The 12,213-nt window shown below is 35.3% G+C and overlaps 1 protein-coding gene across 1 annotated transcript in view; it reads right to left on the reverse strand.

Moving 5' to 3' along the window:
* The window catches only part of WDR70 (WD repeat domain 70), a 138,865-nt gene that overhangs the window by 116,630 nt on the left and 10,022 nt on the right, over positions 1-12,213 (reverse strand). The window lies entirely within an intron of this gene.

A 12,213-nucleotide genomic window follows, 5' to 3' on the forward strand; every position in this document is an offset into this window, starting at 1 on the left:
AGAACAAACTGCATAATTAACTGCAATATTCCAGAAAGGTGAGACACCAGGGAGTATCAAAACTGGATGTAGGGGGAAAAGAATCAATCTTTTTTTTTAACTATACTTACAAGTACATCAGCAAAGAAAATCAACAGAGGGAAAATCTCCATCATCCTATGTTTTCATTCCTTTTCTCTCTCCACATTTTTCAGAGTAATACAAATTCTTTTTCTGACACTTCTCTCTCATAACCAGGAGAGGACCCATATTCTGTTTGTATGCCACTAACTTTCTCTATAGGTAGTAAAGTACTTCCTCATATTACTGGTTCTTAGCTGTCTAATTCATCTTTGTATCATTAAACTGAATCACATGGGATTTCTGGGATGAAATCTACTACAAAAGGTCTGCTATCATTAATCTGATTGTACACAATATAGTCTAGATGTAGCTAGACACAAAATTTTCTCCTGTATCAGCCTTAGAAGTTGAGTAATTTCTGTGATATTCACTATCCATCAAATTTGGTTGAAGTCCATTATGAGACTAGTCCCTGAAAGTATTAGATAGGGTTGCAGCTTCCATTAGTACCTATACCATGAGATTACTCCCACAAGACAAACTAATGCAAAATTACATTAAACTACATAGAATTAAACTGCAGCTGACAACTATTATTTCTTGACAGGACAGATGTAGTTTTCAGAACCATCAGGCAATTCAGACAGATGTTCATTTAACACAGCATTATAAAAAGGATAGCTAAAACTAATTTAAATTTAATAACATTCATCATACTCCAGAGAATTAATATTTTTGCTAAAAATGCAGTGAATTAATTGATTACCACTCATTTTGCATTCAGACACTTATTGCAGATTCTTGTTTGGACTACAAAACTCAAGGAAGTCACAGAAAACTACCTTTGGGCCCTTTCATAATTCACTGTCTATTCAGTGCATGGTAATTGTCTTCCCTAAGAAAAATATTTTACGGGCAGTTCTACTAAATCTGGTATTATTTATACATTTAATTTAGAAATAACTGAAAGAATCTGGCCTTAACATTTCAGCCGTTAAATGCATATTCTTTCTTCATTACGCTACTAGCTGTGGGTTTGCACTATCACAATAATTGTTTATTTTTATTTTTAACATTTAAGAAGCAATTTTTAAGAAATTCCTTTCCAGAAAGAAGAACAAATCTTTAATGGAGACACCAGAAAGAATACCAGCAAGGAGGGCACACAGAGGATCAGGATGCCTGACCCTTATGAGGCACCCTAGAAAGTATCAAATTACTACACAGTAAGGGTTTGCTGTGAGAAGGACTGGGAGAGAACAGTTACCATAAAAATCTGAAAACAACTACAACTGTTTGCCATCACCGGAGAAATTAAGCAGCATTTAATCCTAAAGGAGAAAGACTAAGAAAGGCATTAAGTTGCAAGTATTTATTTTAGACACTTATTGTAGGTAGCAATACAATTAAGTTCCTTATAAAATGAATGTCACAGAGAAGTACATATATGTTTATATGCTGGACAACAGTAGTAGTTACATCACTGATATTTGTTTTGAAAGAGACATTCACTGACTATCTCTGTTGAAATAAATTACGAATTTGTTAGCACTGAAAGCTAGCTGATCCCTGCAGATGTGGTTACAGCGTGATAGGTAATCAGCCTTCTCACAGAGAACAGCATGTTAGAAGACAACCTTGTAACAGCAACCACATTTTCAGATAGTTACATTTTCAGATACATCTTTAATTCCTGTTACAGCCCTTTCAGTCCTATTAGCATAGGCCATTAACATAGCATTTTCACAAGATTTGCTATGTGCCCGCACAGGTGTAGCACAACAGCAATATCTGCAAGCAAGATATTTATTCAACTCATAGTAAGTATAAAGGCAGACTACCACGCAGACGCAGTGACAAAGACTCAACAACACACAGAAAGTACGTCACCAGTTTGTTGCTAGTTGTCATTTGGATACAATGACTAAGCAAAATAAGAAGGCAAGCTCTTATCATTCTGAGATAACAAGTCTTTCATGACTTACATTTCTAGTGCATCATAACCAAACGTGGGTACAGAGCCGTCCAAGTCACTCCAATTAACCTCCACTAATGAGTAAATGCCTAGTTGCAAGACCTGGCAGCACATTGGTACTATGAGGAAATCCCTTTTTAATGTGCTTGCATTTGTACTACAAGACTGTATTTTCTCTGAAACTTTGGAGATTTCTCATCATCATTATTTTCACAAGGATTAACTGGTAAACATTCTTACAACCACATTCATGATAGGTCTTAGTCATACGGTTAAATGTGGAAAAAAGCATTCTATTTTGGCCTCCATCTCCCTATTTTCTAATGGAATACTGGACAAGATACACTCTGTGTGCCTGATCTGCTTTACATATGATGTGAACTGCCTTAAGAACATGCTTGCTATTACTGATCATTGTAGCCATAGGACAGATGTTTCCTCAAGTACAAGAAAGGTCTAAGGGATAAAGTGTTTCAAAAAACTGAATAGAAAGTTCTTTATCTCTGTTGCAGATGTCCCTCTAAAACTATTTTTTCAACCAGAAAGGAAACATTACATAACTTACCACCTTTTCATTATTCTTGCATATTATGCTAACAATATGAAAACAACTTTTGCATCTTAATGTGTTGATTCAAAACCAAATGCTACATCTAGGTAACCTGATCTACATCAAGGTCCTAATAAAAAGATACACAAAATTTTAAAGGCTCCTTTTTTTGTTTTCTTATTTTATTCTTCATTAAGTAGGCATTCCTTAAGATGTTTCAAAAAGTTTTTCTGCAGAAACAACTGATTATTTTCACATTTAAAATAAAAAATATTGCCAGTAGAATAGATTAATAATCTGCTTTAAAAATAAACTAGTGTGCTCATTGGAATCCTGCTAGGAGCTTTAAATGATTTCAAAAGTCTCAGTACTGAGATATGAATGGGGATGGTTAATAAAAAATTAATACAAATGACATATTCCTCATAATATTTGGCTCTGTGAACATTTATCATGCCAAATTACAATTATGTAATTTGAATAAGCATTATAAGTAGCAGACAAGGCAACAGCATAATATTATCCAAGACCCTAATATTTTGAAAATAATTGTATTACATTTTGAAATACAAAACAAAATAAGCAGGACTACAATAAGAAAGCTCAGTATGATTCTTTTGTGATCTGGATAGTGTTAGCATCAAGTATGTCTAGTCCCTGAATAACTGCTAAGTGCCCACCTGCAAATAAGAGATGCCATTGCAGCGGTTGTAAAACAATACACATGGTAGACTCATGTTCATAAAAATCCAAAGCCATCTTTTAAACAAACAGCAGACATTCCAAGAGTCAACAAAATTGCTCTCCAAGGATACCACTGGAGCAGCCTATAGTTACAGCAGTTTAACATAAATCATTTGTTAATTGAAAATCCTGTGAAGACTTGCTTTAGAAAGGAAATGTAACTACATGTCACTTAAACTCTTCCTTCAAATCTAGCCTTTCTAAATTATTTAATCGTCTCCATCATGAATATTTCAAATACTTAGCATTTGAAATGTAGCTATTCCCTTTATTTTCTATTCGTTCTTGCAAGTGTTCTCTGTATTTCTTATTTTTCTGTTTACAGCATAAATAACTTGTTCAAATAACATTTGCATGCCAGATATAAAGAAAATCTACTGTTTACACATTAAACAACAATACAGCATAGAATACTACTAGCATTGTTGTCAAATCTAGAAATATTTTGTCTTCCAACAGTGAAACAGTATGCTATTTGTGTTTTTTTGTAAAAGTGCATGGTATATTTTTTTTTGCAATCGTCAATAAAATCATCATGGAAGAAGATACTAACTAATTTGTTTTGACTGCATAAGTCTTTCAGCCTCTCAAATAACAAATTAATTTTACTCTCTTAATTCCCAAAGATTTTAATCTCATCTTAGAGTAAAGGAAGTCATATTTAGGATCATATGTTCTTATGCCATTGCATGAATTCCTAACATTTACAACTACGTATTTTGTTAAATATTACAATCTGGAAAGTACAGTGTTGCCTCAGACTGAGATATCCATGTATAACATGTGTTTAGAAAGACTAAGAATTCCATACATCTTTTAAAAGGTTGATTATAGAATTGTACAGCCTCAAATCTGCCCTTGTCTCAAACACAGCAGGCAGCAAACACTCTTCTGTACAGACATTATCTTCCACAGAATCTTCTGAATTTAAAGAAAACAACAGTGTCATGAGAGACCAGCACAGAGATCCCATACACGGTTCACTTTTCAAATACAGTAGTAGTACCAACAGCTCCCAAAGGAGCTTTCTACAGGCTCTGTTAGGTCATGCTGCCCAGATGAGCCTCAAAGAAGGTGTCAAAGAGTAAAAATGGGACATAATTACTCTTACTACTCTTATTTATCAGCAAATCTTAGAGATCTTAATTATGTTCTGTATTTACATTTATGTTATTATGTTAAATGAAATTTACATTTCATTTAACACTACTGAAGCCACCTCTGTCTAATTCTAAAGTATTTGGAAGTCAATAAATATGTCTGTTAATTATTTCATAAAGTATGCATAAAAACAAGTTCAAAGAACTAAGCATCTGAAAAAACACCTACAACTTCTCATATTCAGTAAGAGTACCAACTAAAATCAGTACCATGAAGGCATAAAGTTGCAACAAGAAATACAGCAGAAAAGTCCTACAACATTCCGCAGACCTGATAAATATTTCTGTAAGTATATTTGTTTCCTCCAGGCACAATCATTTACTCTAAGGCAGCAAGTTGAAGAGGAGAAAAGCACATACCCATGCCTTTTCATGAAAGATAAGCATTTTCTAAGGGGAATTACCCAGTTAGACACCTCCTGTATTCCTTAAGTACAATGCTCTCTAGTTCTTCCTCTCTAACTTCTTATTGATTTTCGTAAGTACATACACTGAGTTCATTATCTGAAATTTCGGGGGTTGATTACACTTTAATTTTGTAAAGCTTCCAAATCTTTTTTAACTCACTTTTGAGACAGTCTTTCTCATTCTTGATACAGCAGTAACCAAACTGATAATCCTTTAAAAAGTTTCATGACTTATCTCATACACAGCAGAAAAAAAATGCATTTTCCTGATTTTTACAGTAGAAATGCTGTCAAAACCATATAATACACTTTGCATAGCTATGAGAAAAGTATTTTCCTCCTGATTTTATAGGAAGGTGATGCAAAAGGAAATGAAAAGCAATGGTAATTACCATCTATTTTTCATCAACATATCAGTGCCTAGAAGATGTTCAAGAAGAAACTCTCTCATCTTCAAAACTGCACTTTTCTACTTCCATTTCATACACAAAAATTGCTTGGTTCAGCTTACTTCTCTTTTGCTTCTTTAGAAAGGAAGAAATATGACTGGGTAAATAACATTTAGTACAGGCAATTCACAGAATAAATGTAAAAACTCCTTAAGACAACTAAAAATTCCCATAACATCCATTTATTTTTATGAGACCACGATTTTTAGCCTGGTACCATAGCCAGGGTAAATTGGAATTTGGAATAATTACTGTCTACTTAAATTCTCCATCAGCAGGAAATGGCTTTGTGAACAATCCAGTATTACTAGCGTGTAACCCTTGCAAAAAATCTGAAGTGTCTCAAAACAATTGGAAAACTTGGAATAGGACTATGCTATCATTTTGGAAATATGCCCAAATCAGAGAACAGCCTTGAAGAGGCTCGAGGCTGTATTTGTTTCAGGGACATAATTACAATATGATTACTATCCGTTTGGTACTGAAGGGAGAAACAGTTCTCAATTCCAAAGAGGAATCAAATGTAACCATGTTCCACAGAGAAGATAAAGGCTTACAAATCCATCCAGGAAATCCTTTCAACAGCCATTCCTATACCTGTTGCTTCAGTGAGGAAAAAAGGATTGCAAGTTGTTAGTGCTCAATTAAGCTAAGAGAACTCAGCAGTTATCTGATCAGATGTAGAAGAGAATATTCATAAATATCATCTTACAAATGCATTTCAATAGGTGTCGTCCATTACCTTGAAAATGCAATATGTCCTAGATTAAATGCATTAATTCATTAACCTGATATGACTGCAGTGGCTAGTTCCCTGTCTGCCTCCAGACAGAATTTTTTGGATCACACAAATGCTAAATACAGCTCAAGTGTGTCCAGCTCAGACAAAAAAAAAAAAAAAAAAAAAGTCAGAGACTACTACATCTCTCAATTTCAAAGTTTACCACATAAAAAAACTGTCCCTGCAAGAAACTTGTCCTTTGAGAAATAAGTCGCACACTTATATTCCTTATATTTTTAGGAAAGAAAAAGATTTTCAAATCTTCCACGACAGAGTTTTGTGGATAGAAATTGAAGTTTAAAAACTTCAAGACCATAGTAAACACACTGCTCCTTCCTTACCAACCTCAGCTTATGACCACATGAAAGTACTGACAACCCAATCAAGATTTTATTCCCTCAGGGGAAAAGAAGTACTACTTGAAAGCACCAGTCACACTTCAAATGGACAGCTCTACTGCTTATCTACCTTACCCCCCAAATTAATGCAAGTATTCTATATAAAAAGGAAAATTGTAACAAGAGGAAAGTATCAAAGAGACCTGACACCACATGTACTAATTTCCTTAAAAGCATACTCTATATAACAGTGTCCCTTACATTACTGCAAAACAAGCACTTTAACATATTTGCTTAAGTACTTACAAGCATATTGTGTCATGCTATGAATCACCACTCCTGGCTCAAGCAGAGGTATACCATCAAAGATAGATAAGCCATTAAATCTAAATATTGATTTGTTATTTAAACATATATACCATGAATATCAACACAGAATTTAATCAAGAACAGAAAAATCCTTTATGACAGCTATTGTAAATACTTAAGTATACAAAACAAACTCATATAAATTCAGAATAAAAAGTAACTCAAGTCAGAATTTGTATGTAATATAGTATCCATTGCTCAACTCAAAAGGTTATGTTTAATTAAATGTAAATAACAGAAATGTAAAGTCTTATGTAAAATACTCAAAAACTAATAGTGCTGACTCAAAATATTACAAGGCAAAACATTTGGTAATTAATTTATATTAACAATTTTCCCCAGAAACTCCAATAACAAGAAAAAAATCCCATCTAAGACAATAACCATTACTTATTCCTTCTACATGATGATCACTTGGTAAAATAAGGTATGGGTTGGGAAGTCCTGAAGCACCCCTAAACTCAAAAGATGCTCTTCTTTTTGCAGTCAGATTTGACAAATGTGTCTATTGACAATCTCATACAGGAAACGGAGAGATACAACTGAACAAGTAGTGGCAGAAAAGAAAAAAAAACAATACACTCCTATAATTAAAAAAAAATACATCTAAAGTTGAGCTCAAGAGACAGTGGCAAGTTACCACAGCAAAGCCACTATTCTGATGGTTTTTTCTTTGTTATACAAAGTTTACAAGACTCCAGAGTACAGAACTTCAATTCATATAACTATTAAAGAAAAATTCCTTCAGGGTCTAAACTATAAATGCTCATGATTTGAGAAAGACTGTCTCACAATCCATCTGGAAATAAAAAATTATTCAATGAAGCTTTCCATTTCTCCTCTCCCAAGTGTGTCCCCATGCATACCAACCACAGGCTGAAGTACAACCAAGAAAAAGAAATAACAGAGTTCTTGTAACATCAACACCTGCTTTTTGGGAGGCTCACAGGATCGTACTGTGATCACCAATCGATCAACAGGAAATCAGGACAGCACAGCTGTTTCCTTATTCCCTTCAGAGGAAAGAAAACAACTGAGCTCATGAACAGCAGTAAGGAGATGCTCTACACCCCAAAGGCCTCTGGCATCCATGCTGACACAATGTCTTCCCAGTTATAAATTAACTGTTTAGACTGAAAACCCACAAGTCTCATATTTCTGCTGCTCTGCTTATTCTCAACCAAATCTATTCTAGACTGTTTTGTAACTATTGTCTTAAGTTCAGACAAACTTAAATCACACCAGACTGTGAGTTACCTTTCTGTCTGAAACTTTTCATTGGGGTCTTTTAACTCTGGTTTCCAGTTACTTCACTTTTATCAAGATAGTTGTAGGGTTACTTAAATACTATATATTTACACGCACACACTCTTAAATAAATTAATACTACAACATTGTTACAAATTAACACAGTCTACAAGCAAAGTGAATATTGAGAAACACAAGTTGAAGTAGAAAAGAAACAGGTCTTTGAAAAAAAAAAACCTGTTTCTGCATTTTAGAGATTTCAAAATACAAAGCCTTACTATGGTATGGATGGTATGGCCATCACTGACAGAGGACAATAGGTACACAGCACAATAACAGGGAGATTGAAAAAAACTGGTACCTTTTTTTTTTTTTTTTTTTTTGCTGATAGCTTATGAAGAATGGGTTCTCTCTGCTACTGAAAGTCTTAACCTGTTCCATGAAACAAATCCACTGCTACTAAAAATACATATAGTTTTACTACTTAAAGATTTCTATGCATCTTCCTGTAGTTTCTCAATTATTAGAAAATATCGTTTGCCTAAACTACAATGCTACCTAAATGAATGTTCAGCTTCTATTTACTTTTTCCTACAGGACCTCATTCATTCCAAAAATACAAAAATAACTGAAGGAGTCTGCTACAACCTGGCGCTAACGTGTGGTTGGAATGTAACTACATTTAGAAATGCATACAGCACTCATCACTGAGATGAAAGAGATAACCATCTCATAAGTTAGAACAGTAGCATATCATCTGCCTATAAGACTTCTGACTTGTGTGAATTTAACAAAATTACATGACTAAAATTAACCTACAAAAGAGGTGTCAAGAGAGTCTTCCACTGATAATTCAACAAACAGATCTTGAATATTTTGTTTTGTTACCACAAATAATTCTGCTAATTCAGTAAATGCTGGGAAGACAACTGCCAATAATCTTTATTGCAAGAGATATCTATTTTATCTCAGAATTTCACTGCAAAAAGCTGAATACACAATGCATTTTTCTAACTGCAGAAAGTGATAACTCTGAAATAGGCCACGGTACCACAGCAGAAATCTTTCTGAATCTGAATCCAGTCCTATAATAAAATTGTGGTCAAATCACAAGCTACTTGCATTCAATTCTCATTTGTAAAAGAAAATTCCAGTAATTTCTGTCACGGAAAGTTCTGTGTATTAATTCTATGAAATGCTAAAAGACAGAAGGCTAAATTTTAGGTTTAGCTGCCAGGATTTAGTATGATTTCAAATTTACATTGTTTTACTTTAGTGTTATACACTAAATTAATAAGAATTACCTTCTTTGATAACCCTTGAAAACTTTTACTCTGCCAAAGATCAAAGGCACCTGTAGGACTTGATTCCCAGGCCTGGTTATTAATTTCTATATAAATTTAGTTACTGCTATAAGGCTTCAAACTTTTAATCTGCCATCAGCACTTCTATTTTCTCAAAGAAAAGACAGCTAGAACCAGAGATTTAGAAGGGTAGTGTGATGAGGCTCCAAAGAAAGAACAACATACCTGTGCATAACAAGTATTCTTTTTTGAGATTTATCATTTCCTAGTATGTGCATACACAAACTTAACAGATATTAACAGATAACTTTAGACTTTGCTCTTCTTTGTGCTAAACTTATTTTCTTCAAAATGAGAAGGAGCTGGGCTCACTACTAACACACAGGATCCTAAAATAGGCCAAACTCACAAAGACTAAACAATTCCTACAGCATAGATGTAAGTACTTTTCAATACAGAAACCGTTATACAGAATAGGGGATGAACTCCTTGAGAGCAGCCCTGTGGAGAAGGACGTGGGGATCCTGGTGGACGAGAAGCTGGACATGAACTAGCGGTGTGCACTTGCAGCCCAGAAGGCCAACTGTGTTCTGGGCTGCATTAATGGAGGAGTGGGCAGCAGGGAAAGAGAGGTGATTGTCCCCCTCTACTCAGCTCTTGTGAGGCCCCATCTGGAGTACTGCGTGCAGGTCTGGGGCCCCCAGTACACAGGAAGGACATGAAGCTATTGGAATGGGTCCAGAGGAGGGCCACTAAGATGATCAGAGAGCGGAGCACCTTTCCTATGAAGAAATGTTGAGGGAACTGGGCTTGTTTAGCTTGGCAAGAGGTGGCTCCGGGGGGACCTCATTGTGGCCTTCCAGTACTCCTGTTTATATGCTCCAGTAATGGAGGAGAATGGCACATGTGCTGATAGTGATAGGACAAGGGGGGATGGATTTCAACTGCGAAAGGGGAGGTTTAGGTTAGATATTAAGAGGAAGTTTTTCACACAGAGCGCGGTGAGGCACTGGAACAGGTTGCCCAAGGAGGCTGTGGATGCCCCATCCCTGGAGGCATTCAAGGCCCAGCTGGATGTGGCTCTGGGCAGCCTGGTCTGGTGGTTGGCAACCCTGTGATACAGCAGGGGGGTTGAAACTACATGATCACTGTGGTCCTCTCCAACCCAGGCCATTCTATAATTTTATGATTCTATGTTATTCTGGAGGTTCTATTTGATAAAAGTTCTGGATAAAGTATTGTGTTTTGAGATTTTACAATGATCTAAAAGATGTATAAACAAGCAGATCTGAGATGGGAGAAATTATGAAAACTGGCAGGAAATAAGTGGTCACTTCAATATGAAGTGAACCACAGCAAGAGAAACCAGCCAAGTCTATAATGTTCTGAGGACTATGGACTGAGTACACAGCACCACTACATGAAATAAAGGGGATTCCTGGTACAGATACAAGTAAGAAGTTAACTTAAGGCATTCGACTCCCAGGGGAAGTCTGGGATCTGACAGCAGCTGGTTCGCTAAGACAAAATGAGTCATGGGTAGAGTACAGAAATGATCACAGGAGATGTGAACCCAGAACGTACAGTTTGATAATCAAGGAAATCAGGCAACAATAGCATGAGGCAGATCAGACAGAATCATACAAACCCTAAAGCATCAGTATTTATACTTAATCATTTTCCTAATAAATTTAAAAAAAAAGGTTGAACTCACACTAGAATGCATGTCTATTACTGCTTAACTGCTCTTGTTCTCCTTAAGTGGGTAATCTAAATTTTATATTTGAAGCAATTCAAGATAAGATGTTACAGGAAAAGGAGCAACAAGCTAAACATTTAGCCAGAACTAAATAGGAATTGACAAGAAATCCCCGAGATAGCTGAAAATTTCTTTTTTTTAGGATTAGATTTATTTTGTGTAACAAGACAGAGATTTTGCATTCTACTAAATGTTACCAGAAGCTGTTTTTCCAGCATTTATTGCACTGTTGCTACAAAAGAACATGGAAACTGTTGTACAATATCCACTGCCACAAAATAGTCAATTCAGGTATCTAAGCTTCATCTGGGACAGTTGATGTTCTTTGCAGTGTCTGGTATGAGGCCAAGCTTTGACTTTAGGAGAAAAACAATACTGATACACTAACGTTTTAGTTGCTGCTGAGCAGGTACAGTGACAAGGGCATTTCAGTTTCATTATGTGAAAAACAATAAAATTGAGGGGAGTTGATCATGAGGGCTACTGCTGCTCAGGGACTGGCTGGACATCAGTTGGCAAGTGGTAAGCAATTGCACTATTACTTGTACATATGTATAACCATTACATTATATATATATATATATATATATATATACATAGTATATGTAATTATCATTATTATTATTTCTCTCTTCTTTTTCTGTCCTAGTAAATAGCTTTTTTTTTTTTTTTTTTTTTATTTCAACCTATATATTCTACATTTTTCTCCCTGATTCTCTTCATTGTCCCATTGGGAGAGGGGGGAGTGAGTGATTGATTGTGTGATGCTCTGTTGCCTGCCTGGCTAAACCATGATACCAGGAAGATTTGGAGAAAGAAGAACTAAACATAGAGACGTGTATCAGCGGAGCATCTGTGATACCCAAGTTCAGCTGTTTGGTGTTTACTCCTTGCTTTCAGTAGACATGGAAAAGAACTATGTTCACTTTAACAAAAGAGACTGGCATTTATTTAATCTAAATACAAAAAAAACCACTCCTCAACTACAGTTGCATATTTTCTCCAATAATTTTGGCATAATTATTCTCCTTAAATTTAAGCCTACTTTTACATACCCTTTCCTGAA

Source organism: Phasianus colchicus, chromosome Z (assembly GCF_987193195.1).
Source record: "Phasianus colchicus chromosome Z, bPhaCol1.hap1.1, whole genome shotgun sequence".
In the NCBI taxonomy this organism is placed as follows: Eukaryota; Metazoa; Chordata; class Aves; order Galliformes; family Phasianidae; genus Phasianus; species Phasianus colchicus.